The sequence below is a fragment of the Takifugu flavidus genome, chromosome 16 (assembly GCF_003711565.1).
Source record: "Takifugu flavidus isolate HTHZ2018 chromosome 16, ASM371156v2, whole genome shotgun sequence".
In the NCBI taxonomy this organism is placed as follows: Eukaryota; Metazoa; Chordata; class Actinopteri; order Tetraodontiformes; family Tetraodontidae; genus Takifugu; species Takifugu flavidus.
Window position 1 is genome coordinate 2030117 of NC_079535.1, and position 15552 is coordinate 2045668.

General features: G+C 45.1%; 1 protein-coding gene across 4 annotated transcripts in view; it reads right to left on the reverse strand.

The window, feature by feature from the left end:
• Window positions 1-13485, reverse strand: part of LOC130540248 (leucine-rich repeat and fibronectin type-III domain-containing protein 2) — an 87730-nt gene extending 74245 nt beyond the window's left edge. For 2 of the 4 annotated variants that reach the window (XM_057059261.1, XM_057059260.1), the window contains exon 1: window positions 12556-13485. The gene's annotated coding sequence lies outside the window, so the exon portion shown is untranslated. The remainder of the gene's footprint in view (window positions 1-12555) is intronic. The other 2 variants (XM_057059259.1, XM_057059257.1) reach the window with 1 other exon arrangement.
• Window positions 13486-15552: the final 2067 nt, after the last annotated feature.

The following is a 15552-nucleotide window of genomic DNA, read 5'->3' on the forward strand; positions in this document are numbered from 1 at the left end:
CATCATTAAAATTGATTGGTTCTTATGGGTAATTATGGTGTTATTTTCAACCCAATTTGATGTCCCATTGGCTGTTCCTCTGGGTTCAAGGGTCACCACAGAACGTCAATACGAGGTAGGCTTCTTTTCTACCACGTTCTGACGTAGACCGGGCGTCTTAACCCAGCACAAATTCCCCCACCAGAAAGTGGACCACTGCTGACTTTAACCTTTAAATTTAGAATCCGCTGTTTTGGTCCCCTCGATAAACTCACCGAGCTACAGAATACACATAATGACACAATTACAACACTAGCTAAAAGGTCATTCTCAGCACTCGTGAATGCTGGGGGCATCGAGCCATTAGTGTTTGTTCTACTGGTCTTTAGGGGAGATTCAGTGAAAGAAAGGATCCATTCAGACAGCTGAACATCACCCCTGTCTGTCCGCCACAGCTATCAATTCAGGCGTGGGCATAAAAGGCGCTGTGTTTTTGTGTCCTGCTCTGGACAGAACCGGCGCGCTGCGGTCCTTATTGGTCAGCGACAGCCCTTCCTGCAATCAACAGCCAGACGCGTTTGAACATTATTGCAAGTAATCTTCAAAAGCCTTGCTGTCATCGGTGATTCTGAGACTCCTCACCAGTTTGGGCAACATTTGGTCCATATGGCTCTGTTGTGGCTTCAGATAAACACATAAAATGGCTCTTTCTAATGACTTTATCACTCCAGCGAAATGCCATAAAAATGATACAGCCTGCAATTTTCTCCTGGAGGGAAACTGCTGCCAAAACTATGACTCAGAGCGAGGCGGCGTGAGGCCGGTCAGGAGCGCCATCCTTCTGCAAGCTCCGGCCTCCAGTTTATAGTTCACATTAGCTTTATTCTCTCCTCTTTCTTTATGTTTATGTCTAGTTTCCTGTATTGCGCGGGCGTGAGTGCCGGAGTCTGCTCCGTCTTCTGTCACCGGGGGAGCAGTTTCCCAATAAGTGAAGAGTGTTTCGAGCAGCCTCCCGGTGTCTCATTGGCGGAAACCGACTGAGGTCCAAATCAGGTCCCAGAGAACCCGAGAATGACGACTGCCAATGAACATATGCGCATCTGACAGATGCTCGCATTCAAAAGAGGACGTTTCTTCCCCCAATGTGACCTCGTGAAGTGACAGGATCTTCCCTCAAACATGGAGAAGCAGTCAGCAGCGCTTAGCACAAGCTGAAACAATAGAAATGGAGGCCCGTTTATCCTCCCTTCTGAGTCCTGCAGATGTCTGCATGTCTCTAGTGTGATTGCTGACTCATTCGGCTCCACGGGAGGATAAAGACCTGATGGCTAACAATACTTTGCATTCACAGGCGCTTTGTTTAGAGGTCAGATTTGATGCCACCGAGCAATATTAGTACTTGCAAGAGGCTGGTGGAATGTGCTTAAAAATCGCTGCCTGTGAATGAGACGCTTTTTTTTTTTCGTGGCATTTTTGATCTATCGCTGCAGATACTGTCGCAAGCGAGCTGGGAAGGGATTTACTCCCGAAAAGGGAAAGATGAACATTTTCCTGGGGTGATTTGACTTCCATCAAGACAAAATCATTCTCATCTCCACGCCGGGCCTTTGATTATGGCATGTTCAAATGCTTATTTCACACCGAAGAGTTTTAGGCTTAAAACCATGTAAGGTTTTTCATGACATGAATGATGATGGATTCCAAGCTGAATAACCATCATTTTCTTTCTTTCTTACTTTTTTTACTGATGACCTTAACATCCTGCTATAATACAACAATTTCTGGCCCGAGAACCTAGCACTGCAGAACCATTTCGACCTGCTCTCTAATCAATCCCTCCAGGGTTTCACACTTTTTTTGATTGTTGCAGCCAAAGATGCCTGATTTTGTGGCAGGAAAAAAAAGTGAGACTTTTTGTTGGTGCTGTAAAAACAAATTGGTGCTTTTCAGTCACTCTTTGAGTGGGTGGTGCGGTTGAAAATTTACAATTAATTCGTCCCAGCATAAGTCTTGCATGTGATGTGTTTAGAAAGCTAAATCCACAGTCTCTAATGATGCAAACAATAGAGTTTTTCCAGTAAACGTGACACGCTGATGTGATGGAGAGGTGATCTTGGTCAGATATAGGTTCACGTCTTTGGGGCCATTATTGTAGAACCGCTTCTCAATCCTTGTTTATGTAATCTTTAGGTAAATCTCAGCTCTGAGATACTGGCAAGTGTTGGTGTGCATGAAAATACTGTGCATGTGATGGCGAGCACATGTGGGTCGAAGGTCAAACCATTAACCGTAGCATTGTGAACCTACTGTTAGGGTCCTGGGTGTTTGTTTTGGGTTTCTTTGGTGGCGTTTTCCTTGTTCCTGTTCCATTCGTTCTCCAGGAGGTGTGGTGGAGCCATTTTCCTACAGCTGTTGTTGGTGACAGTCACACCTGCCTATTGCTAATCAACTGGCTATCCTGGTCACCACTGTTGGATTGTTCCATCAGCTTTGTGGTAGATGTGGACTCTGAGATTCCATTCATTTGAGCTTCATGATTTTGTAATTGTTTCTTTGTTCTTTACTTCTCTCTTAAGGTCCCCATGCCTCCCTCCTTTCGTGAAGAATTGTGCATGATCTTTTCCCCGTGCTGAGCAAGCCCCCCCCCCCCCCCCCCCCTCCCGCAACGTTCAAGACTTCTTTCATTTAAAATAAACCCATTTCAGACCGAATTGGCTGTTTCCTGTCTGCATCCGGGTCCTGTTCGAGCTAATCCATAACACTTAAAGTAAACGCTATGCTAAAGCTACATGTGTTGTACACATGTAAAATCAGATTATGTTACAAATACAAAGTTTGTGATGAATGGGGGTGGCTATATGTGGCAGGTTATAATGCCAACAAAACGAGATGAGACTAAAGGAATTGTAGAGTTAACTGATAGCTGTACGCTGACCTGCTGACCTCCGACCCCCACTGATCCACTCAACCATACTACACATCCAGTTATACCAGCAGCTTGTACTATTAATGTATTTCCCTGATCTTTGCCTATTCTCTGGAAAGCCTAGAGACAATTTTGACCAACTGGAGGCAAAGAAGTAAAAGCTGCATCATCAGGATTGCAGCCCAAGAGTGAGAGTATTCTGGCGCACCAGTTATGATCCTCAATGCAATCTGTCTGTTCAAAATAAAAAGCAAAGAATTGCAATTCTAAATCTGTTCATGTCAGCTAGCTCTCCTTGGAATCCTGTGAGAACTTGGCTTTACTTTTTCCACTTTCACCTGTCAATTCCAATAATAAAAAAAAAGAACAGCCCAGCCTCACTTTCACTAGAAATGCCACAAGAACACTGCCTGAAATGTCTGGAGCGGCAGACATTTGCAGACATAAATACTGCTGGGAACCCTTCAGCAGCTGCATTGAAGGAAGCATTCATCATTTTAAAATATTCATCAGCCGCTTGCTGGTAAAAACAGTTTGTTTTGATTACCAATTGCCTTGGTAACCACTTTACGTGAAGCTTTGTTACCAATGCTGACATCTAAAAGGTGCTGCCTGCTGTGGGAAAATATGAGCCCAAAGGCTTCAGGCTATCTGGCTTTTCTTTGTGTTTACCTCAGCAGTACAACAGGGGAAAAAAGTGCATCATTCTCGAAAAGTGCAACCATCATTCAAAATCTTGATGGTTGTGCTTTTCTCCCGCATTCGCCTGTTGGTAACAAAAGTCAACATCCTAATGCTGATTTGGCTCAAGGCCGCCAGACAGCTGACACACATCACGCCAGTCAATGGGGTCTAATGAGGACGCAGTGACATGCTCACCCCCACTCATTCCATTCAGGTACTTTTTTGCTTCTGTGTAGCCTTGGTTGAGCTTGTGTTAAATATATTCCTTTTTTTTGTTTTTGTTATCTTGTATTTCTGGCATTTTTTCCTGTATTTCAAGATTGGCTGCCCAGGAGCTCATTAAAACTAATTACGGGACGATATAAAGCACGTAGCACATAGCACGTAGCTTCTAATCGGGTTGCCCATGAGGCCAACTTGATGAATGTTTTCCCACTGAAGGCTAACTCCTTGCTTTGTAAACGCAGTACCCATCACTCAACCCGTCAAAGCAGTCTTCGGTTTGATGTTTCGGCAAATGGCGGCTCTGGAAAATACAAATGTGGAGTATAAACCAACTCAACGAGAGCAGATTTACAGAGGTCTCTTGGATATTCAGTCATTTTTCAGAACATTATTCTTAGCAGGGGTGGCTATATGATTTTAAATGTGACATTCTACTGTTTAGCAAAAGGAGGAGGAGAACCATTCGTATCTGTTTTTAGTCTATGAACAATAATTGAAAGAGTAAATTAAAGTAAAAGTAAATGTGCATTACACAGATAAAGGAAGTGGCCCTCCCAGGGCCTCGAATTGGGACCCTTTGCCTGGTGAGGTGATACCAACCACTAGCCTACTGTGCAGCCTTGTAGATTAAATTTGAATCTTAAATCAATTTTAATTTTACACAAAAATGTATCTCTTTCTTTGGTTTAAGTATCCGCCTTTGTTATATTCTTAGGTTGTTTTTTTTAGCGGCACCGGTGAATTGTGTGTGTGTGTGTGTTAACAACTGCATAGTTGTAGAGTCAGCTGTAGACATTTTACCATCTAATCAGTGGAATTTTCCTTCAACTGTTTTAGCAGAGTAAAGGAAAAGGCTGCTGTTCAGCGCCATCACAGAGGATCACTATGCTCACCCCGCGTGTTTATACCGGCTAGACGCTGCACAGTCACCACTGTGAGACAAGGACAGCGATTTGCAAAGAACCCATCAGCTGAGCAATCATCAGGAAGGACCCCAAAGGAGCACAGTGAGATTAAAGACCCGCTATCAATTTATCAAAGCTGCTGCTGGGAGGCTGCTTCAGCTTTAAAGCAGAATTGGGACTCCTTTTTTCTACCTAATGACTACAATTTAAACTGGAATATGTGAGTCAAACTGAAATCTTGGGCCCTGATTCAAATGTGAACTGAACCTTTCACTCATACGTCAACCTTACTTAAAGATAATGCATAGACAGTATATTAACACCAATAAAGGTAGGGATGCAGGATTCACACTCATGTGGGTTATTTAGGGGGCGTCCATTTACTTTCTTTAGGTTTGAGATCTTCATCAGAGTCCATCTGGGTGGAATTTAATGGATTGGAGCTGATTTTTAAGCCACTCAGCTGTCTTAATAAGGCCTTATAGATATAAAGAGCCTATATAGAGCATATCAGAGCAAAGATGAGATCCATGGGGTGAAAAGAACCACCTTAAGAGCTCAGAGATGGAGCTGTAGCAAGACTCAAATCTGGACATGGTAAGAACATGAATCTGCTTCATTGATTGTTACGAGGAGCTAAGAGGTCTCCATCATTATCATATGAGACATGTTGACCAGGACTCTTCCTACCGCTGGAGGTCTGAACTAACTGAGCACTGAGTCTTGGTCGGAGGTAACTAAAAACCCAAAGACCACTCAGACTGAGCTCCGCAGATCCTGTTTGGAGAAAGCTGGAGATAAAAGTTGAATGGAAACAGTTTCAGACCGTCAACAAGACACAAGAAATTGAGGGCAGGGTTTGCAAAAACACACCTGTATGACTCCCAGGATGCAAGTAACAGTACAAAAAAGGATGCAATTATAACATCTCTTATATAATTTGAGATAAAACTCAATGTCTGGAAACCACCATTTATACTAGTTTTAAATGCATAGTTTATGTTAAAAAAAAATCAGTCATCCTATCTGAAAATGTTTATCAGTCAGCTATAACCATTTACCATTCGCCTCCCACTATAATCATACTATAAAGCTAATTGTGTACCTTATCAAGTAAAATATAATATATTTTCAATGATTGACATGATTTTTTCATAATATATATGTAATATAATATGTAATTGGAAAAAAGGTAAACTGTTTTATAAAGTAAGTAAGGCGCATGAGTTGTTGATTACATTAAAGTGTACGTATGTCATCAACAATGATATTTGCACGGTTTCAAAAACTGAGGCTCGTGAGAGGAAAATGGAGGAAATCTCTCGCCACCAATCTGCTGTTTGCTGGGGGGGTGTAATCGCACAGTAAATACTGCGAATAACAGAGCATGTGGGCTGTAACTAGGTGGATTTTCCGCTTAATCCAACAATCTATGAATAAATTGGTGCCTGCAATATGTCACCAAGGCGACGCATCACAAACACGTCCCAAAGTTGAGACGTATTTGATGACCATCGTGTTACTGCCCTATTTTTCTCAGCTGCACAAACTATAAACAGCAAAAGTCTCAACTCAGAAGATTTGAAGATGTAAAGGTTTGTTGAGAAACATTAGCCCGAGTGGGCTGGAATTGCTGACTATGATGAATGAACACGCCGGTAAATAATGGGGCCGCTGTAAGCTTCAAAAGTGCAACAGCCACGGCAGCGGGACCAAATTTGTGTGGGAGAGGAGAGAGGCAGTTCGGCACGCTCACAGGTCGAGTAAAGCTCTGAACAAAGACGAACAAGCGGCACAATGGAAGGAATAAAGCACGCTGCCTTGATAATCTGACAGACTGGATCATTTTTCCTAATGTACCGCTGCTATTGTCACGCCTCAGACACGCTGTCGCCCATCCTCGCTCCACCATCCTTACAGTAGAAACATGTCTCGCCTTGAAATACTCGGAGCCGCTGTGTCCGTGTCCCCACGGGCGAGCTAGTCACTCAGACTGCGGTTCCTCGTAGAAAGCGAGCCAACGTCAACCTACGTGATCCCTCCAAGGCTGTTGCAGAATAGTCTCATGTTTACTGCTGAGTTGTCCAGGTAAAACCACCTCTTTTTTCTCCCTCCCTGAAACAAATGCAAATGCTTCACAATATTAGCGTTTTTTGGGTTCGGAACTTCTCAGAAAAACTGGAATAAAGGAGAAAATAATGATTGACATGTGTCCTTAACGTACTTTTTTTTTTCTTTGCTCACTGCTCTGTATGCTGCTAGCTTACCTGTTCTGTCACCGTCACTAATAGTCAATTACATAATTTTCAACATCAGACTGGTGTTAGCTCAGTCTGGGGGCTGAGAAGCGGAGGGTTCGAGCAGCAGAAAGCACCAGAATACCTTCAGAGCACTGCCAAGGCACCTTTGAGCACGGAACTAAAACCAATATTGTGATGAACCTGCGATGAACTAGCGATGAACTAGCAACCCATCCAGGGGACCCTGTCTCACCCTTATGTGCACCCTGCCGGTGACCCTGAAAGAGATAAAGCGGTCAAGAAGATAAAAACAACACTGCATCCAGTGAGTTTTGCAGCGCACATGTCTCAGCATTAACTGTCAGCTATTTTGTGCGTCCTGTCCTCCTCTGCACCAGCACGAGTCTGCTGAAGCCTGTGGTTTAAGTGGCCGTGCTGTTAAATCCTTCTATCTTCCCAGTAAGCAACTGTGACAGTTCAACTGGGGTATTTTTAACTCCAGCACTAGAAACCACGGTGAATGGAGGACCTGGACATTTTTGTGCACGTACACACAAATGTAACTTTGTCAGAAGCTGATCGTAACTATCACAGTACAGGATGTGCTGGTTTCGGTCAGAAATCAGGCCAAGACCTGTGAATTCCAAGCCTTGAAATACACGGTAGCACCCTGACCAGACCATGGCTGTGTGCTCTTATACTGGTGGAGGGTTGGTGTCTGATGGACAGACTGAACACTGGGTCTCTGGTTATCACCAGTCTGAGTTAAACTGCTTATACAGAATCAATCAATCTTTATATGGCATCTGTTACAGTCAAAATTGGCCGTCACTCCTAACAAGCAACAGCGGCATTTTTAGTGTATTTTTGTATGTGTTTCTGTGCTCTGTGCCTCTCCTCTCCTCTCCTCTCCTCTCCTCTCCTCTCCTCTCCTCTCCTCTCCTCTCCTCTCCTCTCCTCTCCTCCTCTCCTCTCCTCTCCTCTCCTCTCCTCTCTCCTCTCCTCTCCTCTCCTCTCCTCTCCTCTCCTCCTCTCCTCTCCTCTCCTCTCCTCTCCTCTCTCTCCACAGCCGGCCATCAGCAGGAGGGTCCCCCTACATGAGCCTGGTCCTGCTCAAGGTTTCTTCCTGTTAAAGGGGAGTGTTTCCTTACCACTGTTGCTTGTCTGGGGTCAGGCCCTGGGATTCTGGAAAGTGCCTTGAAACAATTTTGATTATAAAAGACGCTATATAAATAAAGATTGATTGATTGGCAAGGAAAAACTCCCTTATAACAGGAAGAAACCTTGAGCAGGACCAGGCTCATGTAGGGAGACCCTCCTGCTGATGGCTGGGTCTAATTTTCAATATTTCGGTTACCCAGTCTTCCTCATATGTTATTCATTGCTTTGATGTGCATCTGACCCACCACCTCAGAGTCTATAATATGTTGTCACATGGAGGCCCAATCACGCGGCTGTCACGCAACAGCCGATGAAAACACCACCAAGATTCAGGCTGGACAGTTGGAGACACATTGCAAAACCCCTGTTAGCACTCTCCCAGCGGCTCTCGACGGCTTTCATTTGTATGATTACAAGAGTTGCCAGAGCACATTATGACATCAGGTCTCCACCAACACCCGAACGGTCATGAACCGATAGATGGAAGATATAGCTGCCATTAAAGTCCTCGTATCAGCTCTGCCTGTTCCCAGACAGATGAAACTGCCTGAATGAAGGAAAGTGTGTCTTCTAAACTGTGTTTTCAAAGTTGCTATTGTGGAGACCCGAGCGTGTCATCAAAACAGAAACTGAGACAGCGTCTTCAGTCCAAAATGTGGAGGTCTCTTCTAATAAGCACTTTATAATATGAAGGTATTTGTGGTAGGGGTGCAGGGCAATAATCTCCAATGCTGCTGAAAGCCTCTATCGAACTAAAAGCCATGATATCAGAGCATCTGCTTCTGCACACAAACAGATTCATCCTTCCCATATGCTCAACAACACCAGGTGGCCTCCTGTCAGCGAGCCAAAGGTCAACTCAGCGGCAATAGGAATGATGATTAAAACGGGCGAGTCTTGCCAGGAACCTGCTGAATCCCGAGTTTGCTGCTTTGCAGCTGCAGGTTTCTCGCTAAAAAAATAAGCTTTAAAAGCTTGTAGGGTTGATTTGGAGGGGATTGTTTAAAAGAAATGTTTTTTTGGCTGGGCAAAGACATTTGAGACATAATTTTCCTCCATGTAATATACACATCAATACTTGGCTCATTTGTCCATGTTTCTGCTTCCTTGAGCAGGTGGCACTAATTGCCTCCTAAATGTCAGGTGCCACCCCCCCATCCATTAAAGGAAGGAATAAAAATAGCTGAAATAAGCATTGTGTGTGCAGCGCTGCGGTTCTGGACGGGGGTTGTTAGCGGATCTTTTGCAGAAGTCCCCAATACAGGTTCAAGTAGAAGAAGCGGGAGTGAAATTAGCAACTAGATGAGGAAACAAAGGACCTGGAGGGCTGTCTTTGTCCTCATGAGAAATTCGGAAAATTGCTTTTGCCTGTTTATAGTTTGACAGTGGTCAACTGTTAAACACACACCAGTCAAGAACAATCAAAAGGGTCTTTTATCTCAAATCAGGAGATCCGGTTTCGCCCTCTACGAGACAAAAACTCCATAAAAACATCCAACACTGGTTTCATGAGTGCGGCTGGCTAACGTGCTGTTGCGTTCCATGTTAATGCTGCACTACAAATGTTTGTCAATCCAGATTAATTGCATTAAAAAAAAAAAACCGCAGTTAACCATCTGGTTTCTTCAGCCTCCACAATAGAAAAGATGGCTTTGTTTTAGAAACGCTCTGGCATAGTCACCATTGCAGCGTTAGCGTCACAAATAGATCCTAGAGAGCCTGCGTATGGAAAGTTCTGAAGTGCCCCCCAGCTGCTTGGGAGGAATTCAGCCTTCTCATCCAGATTAAGCAGTTTCCGGCCTTGATTTTATCATCGTGTTTTCTGTGCATCCGGATGTGTTTTTTTTTTTTTTGCATCGGGGAGATTTTTCTCTGGGAAGAGAACTGAGCTGGAGCGTTCCTCACATGGAAGAGAGTTGAGCGGAGATGCCACAGGGGGGTTGAAGGCTAAATCCCGTGTTTCGTTTTTCCCCCTTCTGCCTTTCTGAGCTTCAAGTGTTTTCCATACCATGCAAAGCAGAACTGTTAAATCACTCCTCTCCATTCACTCACAATTTACTTACAAAACAACAACTGTCTGGCCTTCTCCGGTTAGCCTCCAAGCATGCCGGACTTCTCCCCAAGGTACAACCATCCTATTTCTGATTGTATCCTTAGCATCCATCTGGCGTCCCAGCAAATTGCATTTTACTGCGATGCAGCTTATCTCATCTGCCAGAGCAGGCCTATCAATTTCAGGGCGCCGTCTCCACAGAAGGCATTAGCACTTCAGCGTCATTCTGGCATCAAGCATTGACAGACAATAACCGCTCCTGATATCATCAACATATCACATGGATACTGTTGACAGTGTCACTCTGACTGGAGACGTGGATCAAACTAGGTGCAACATGAGTAATCTATGTCCCCACACCAAACCCGGCAAGTCCAGCCAGTCCAGTTAAAAGATTATCAGACTTGTCCAGAGCGATTTCAGAATGGTCACTCTCTTAAAGCCGATGGGAACCAAGTCCAATCAAGTAACTCGTCCATCTTTGTAGCAGCCATTTTCAGATCACAAATGCAGGAGCTTTTTATTTAAATGCTTGGATGCTGATTTTTGAGCTCATTATTTAGCTCCCTGACTTCAGATTTACTCTTGTGCCACACACTCAAAGCTGATAAAAGCTTTTATAAACCATCTGTAAACTACCTGCTTGGCAGCATTTGCGGTTATAAAATCGCTGGCTTGAGAACATTTAACAGCTAAGGTGCCAAAATGTGTCCCCGAGGAGCAGGCAGAGGCCACACACAGTCGGAGGAGAGTAAATGATTGTCTCTGGTACCTGAGGAGCCTGTGCACATTAAATGAATCATTTCCCTCCAACAACAATATTCTTCATTCCTTTTTCAAATTCACAGAAAACATATATTTTAAACCAAACATCCACAAGTGCAAGGATTGTCGAAACGAATAACCTGTCTCTTCTCCTGCCATCGTGAATCGTCTCGGCCAATAGCATAGAGTCATCTGAGGGAGGCGGACATCTGAGGTACAACGCTTCATCTTATTGGCTGGATTTATGCTACACAAAACACCCCAGCAAGTCCTGTCTGAGCAACATTGTGCATATCATTATTATTCATGAGTTGTTATTGTTTTAGTGGAACCCTCCAATAAAGTTTAATACCTATAGAACCGTCTGTGATTACTTATACAGACTCTGAAGTTCACCTTTAGTTTCATCTACAAGCTGCTCTTTAGTGAGCAGACAGATTCACTTTGTTGTAATAAAGATGTGGAGATGAGTAGGATGATGATGACAATGATGAAGATGATGACAACGAAATTTGGCCTGAAGTCTACTGCACCCTCTCACAGTCCTGTCAAGATGCATATTAAAGTCAGTTTGCAAAGCTTTTGTAAATGATGCATTTAGGTAATTCGCAATATTCAGGGATGCCAATCTATTCAAATAACTGATTTTTTTTTTTTTTTTAATGCACGATTGTGAGATAATATGACGCCGGGCGACACATGTGGGCACTTGCTGACACACACTTGCGTCAGGACAGCTTCGTGTCTCATGGATAAAACACTGTTAAGTCAACTCTGCTGAGAGGAAACTTGCAGCAGCGCTCGCATGTGCGCGGACGCGCTGGTGCGGCGGAGGAAGCGCCTCCTGTCTGCGGTGCTGAAGAGCCTCCGCTGACCACTTCCACTCATCACTGACCCCCACCCCACCCCAATACTCCCCCCCCTCTCCAGCACATCCCGCGGGAGCCGCCGCACCACTTGTAATCCACAAGAGGGGGGTGATTACAGCCAGCGGCTGCTGCCCCATGACGGCGATCGAGCCGGCGGCCAGGGAGTGATTGTTACTTTGATTCAGCGCGGATTGAGGCAAACAGCAGATTCTCCGCCGTGCGTGCGTGCGTGCGCGCGGGCACACACGCGATTGGCACTCCAACGGAGTTTGTCCGCTTTAATCACTGGGGAACATTTTGGAAAGTCCGACATTCGCTCCCTCTCACACGCGCGCGCGCGCACACACATACACACAGCAATGGAGAGAATATTATTATGCGTCCTGCGCTGTCAAACTGCCCCCTCTTCTCTCTGCGCACTCTTTCTTCACAGAGGAGGCAAAAACGCCACTAAAAAGGAGAATTTCCCCAAAACGAGAGACTTTTTCAGGCATTCAGCGACTGTCCAACATGAGTCACCTCAACTCTGTGACATTATGGGCTGTAGAATCCCACCACGCCAGGTGGTAACCCCACAGACACCATATTTCCCTTAAAGCAGTGGTATTTCAGGCGACCTTGCTGAGTTAAAGATAAAACACACACACAAACGCACACACCAAACGCAATTCAAGCTGCCAATGTATTAAGTGTGAGCGGGAAAAGAATCAGAACTAAAAGATTATTTTAGATTATGTTTATTCCTTACCTTCTACAAGGGACACGTATCCATTGTGCAGCACCGCGAGCTCTGTGTGGGTTATTCTGTGCTTTCGACGCTCCAGCCGCTCCCTTCTCATTCATCCACTAATTCCAGGAGACGAACTGCACCAGCAGCATCCACCGAACCACATACCGCTTCCTCCTCTCGCCTGGACTATTTTCCCCCTCTCCCAGCAGCAGCAGATGCTCCGGAAACCTGCGCTTTACGCCCAGAGCGAAGTCGCGACTATCACTTCACAGCATATTTGTAGTTTCCCCCCTCAAAGAAAAAGCAGCCTCTCACTGGCGTGTGTGGATTCGGGGGTGTTTTGCAGAGTGTTGTAACACACACTAATTCGGACCCGCAGCGCTGCAGAGTTTTATCAATAACTAAAAATATCCCCATCCGAGAAGACCGGGCTCCGGATCCAAGGCAAAAGTTTAAAAAGGGGAACAAAACAAGCCCTAAAATATCCCCCCTCCCCACCTAATTGATTTGTGAGTTTGTTCTTTGTCAGTGAGCCAGGAAGATGGAGAGGTGCGAGCATCGGTGCCAAGTCTCTACGCAGGAAAGACCGCAACGCCGCGGCGGATAAAGCCGAGTGGCACAAAAAAAGGAGCCATCGCGGCGCCCACCGGGGGGAAGGAAGGGAGGCAGGCAGGGGCGGACATCTCAGGTGCGATCTCCGTGTCCGTGTACGCGTCGTGTGGACGGAGGAAAGAACGATTTCCACGCGGCTCGGACGCGCTACAGTCCGCAGCGAGTAGCGCGTCTGCGGGAGATTAAGGAGCGACCAGGGATTAGTAAACGCTTAGCGGTGTTTAGCGTTCACACCAGCAAAGTAGCCTATCAGGACTGGAGCGGGACAGACTGGTCCCGTATTATCGGCCAGTGCACAGTGGAATTCGCACCCCATCACTGTGATGGTTTTTCGAGGTGCTCCTCATCCTGTTTGACCTTCAGAGACGAGGAGCGTGAAGCGGCGCCAGGAACAGACGACAGAAGTCACACCTTGCTCAGTACCCGAGGTCTGGAATAGAGGTCATTAGCACTTCAGAAACCCAAGATCTCTAGTCCTAGACGGATTTAATGAGAGAATATTGATCATATTGATGAAGAGGACAAATAAAACCAACATTGCAAAACAGTCGAATCTGTAAAAGTTGAGACCCTGACACACATGGAGAATAAAAGCTGCTGACTAATTAGATGAAAATCATTAAACTGCCATGTCAAAGACAATCAGAGAGGCTGGGACTTGCTTTGTAGTTCCTTGTTGAAGGTTGCTATGGAGATGGTGCAGATCAGGCTCCAGCCTAAGTCTATTATGGACCGAACTATGTAATAAGTGCATTTGTAACAGGCCTGTCCTAAATCCACAAATAACATCTTGTGTTCTTGCTTTTAGTCCCACGCTGCATGTTTGCGGCTGCATAATAATCCAAACACCCCCCCAACAAATCTTTCTTTCAGATGTAAGATTACAGATGCTGGTGCGCACATCTGTGATTCCGTGTGATCCACCTCTATCGACACACCCGTCTCCAAATATTTAGCCGAAGACACTTTACTTCCAGAGAGGCACATCCTGACTAGCTCTAATAGGGCGTTAAAATGCTCTAATAAAATCTGTGTTGGGGGGGGGGGGGGGGGGTGGCTTTAGTGGAAGTGTGTGTTTCCAGGTTTAATGAATTATATTATATAATATATAGGGTCTATTGTGCCAACATGGATGCACATCTTACACAGAACCTGCCCCATGCACCACATCCACAATACAACTTTAGCACATAATTCTCTAATTTCACACACTGCCTGTCATGCTGCACGTTGTTCCCATGAGGTCTTCCACCTCTGTCACACACATCAGAGGCGTGCCCAGACACTCCGCTCTCGAGTTGCCTGCTCCTGCACCCTCCCTTTCTGCCGGCAACACACACACACATACACACACACACACACTGGCTGGTGATTTGCCCAAAGTCCAAATCCCCAACATACACAGCACTCACCCATGCAGTCAAATAAGTGATATACACAATTTACAGCAGCTTCAAGGGTTGGCGTGTCGCCCTGATGCTGCACTCTTAACGTGAAAGGACCTCCATGCTGGGATGAAAAGACGCTGCACCCCAACTGCATGGGATGGATAGGATAGGTTTCCTACCTGTAGCACCGTTGCAGCTGATCTTTGTTGCTAGGGCCTGTACACCTTCACCGACTTCCTGACCAAATCACGTGAGAGTCACCAGTTATGTTGTAGAGAATTATTGGAGTCAGTCACCAGGTTCATCATAACAGAGCTCACGTTTAATTCCAAACATCTGTTTTAGAGTGTAAAGTTGGGCTCTCCACTCCCATATGCTCTAGTGGTCAGGATTCCTGGCTTTCACCCAGGTGGCATAGGTTCAATTCCCAATATGGGAGTTCCTCTTTCAAAAGGCTGAGAAACAAACTGGTGGTTCAATTTCCCTACTTAACTTCACCACTGTGGGCTTGTTAGCATAAACTCTGAGTGTTGCTTGGTAGCAGCTTGCGGCTCCTTAGGGACGGATTGGATAGAGCAAAGTATATGTGCTTTATCCATCTGTCCATCCGTCTGTCTGTCCATCTATCTGTAACACAAAATCAAGTCATTATTCACTTGAATATTAATGTGACTACAGCCTCTCACATTAATCTTTCTTAATCTAATAGTGTTACATTCACTTGAAAAAAGGTGCAGATATGGATATTTTATATCTGACAATACAATTAAAATTATAAACACTATGATAGTAAGAATAATTCATACAGTTCATTGCTCAAGGCAGGAGTCAGCTTCACTATGCTAGGAATAATATTAATTTCACTGTAGGAAGATAAAGAAGATAAGCGGAGAGGTGAGGGTGTTGCGGTGGGGTGGAGCCGTATCTGCTGGTTCTATCTGCTCCATCCTTCTCCTGCCTCAGATTTCCTTCTTCCCTTTTTATTGATGTGTACTGTCAGAGACATGACTGCTGT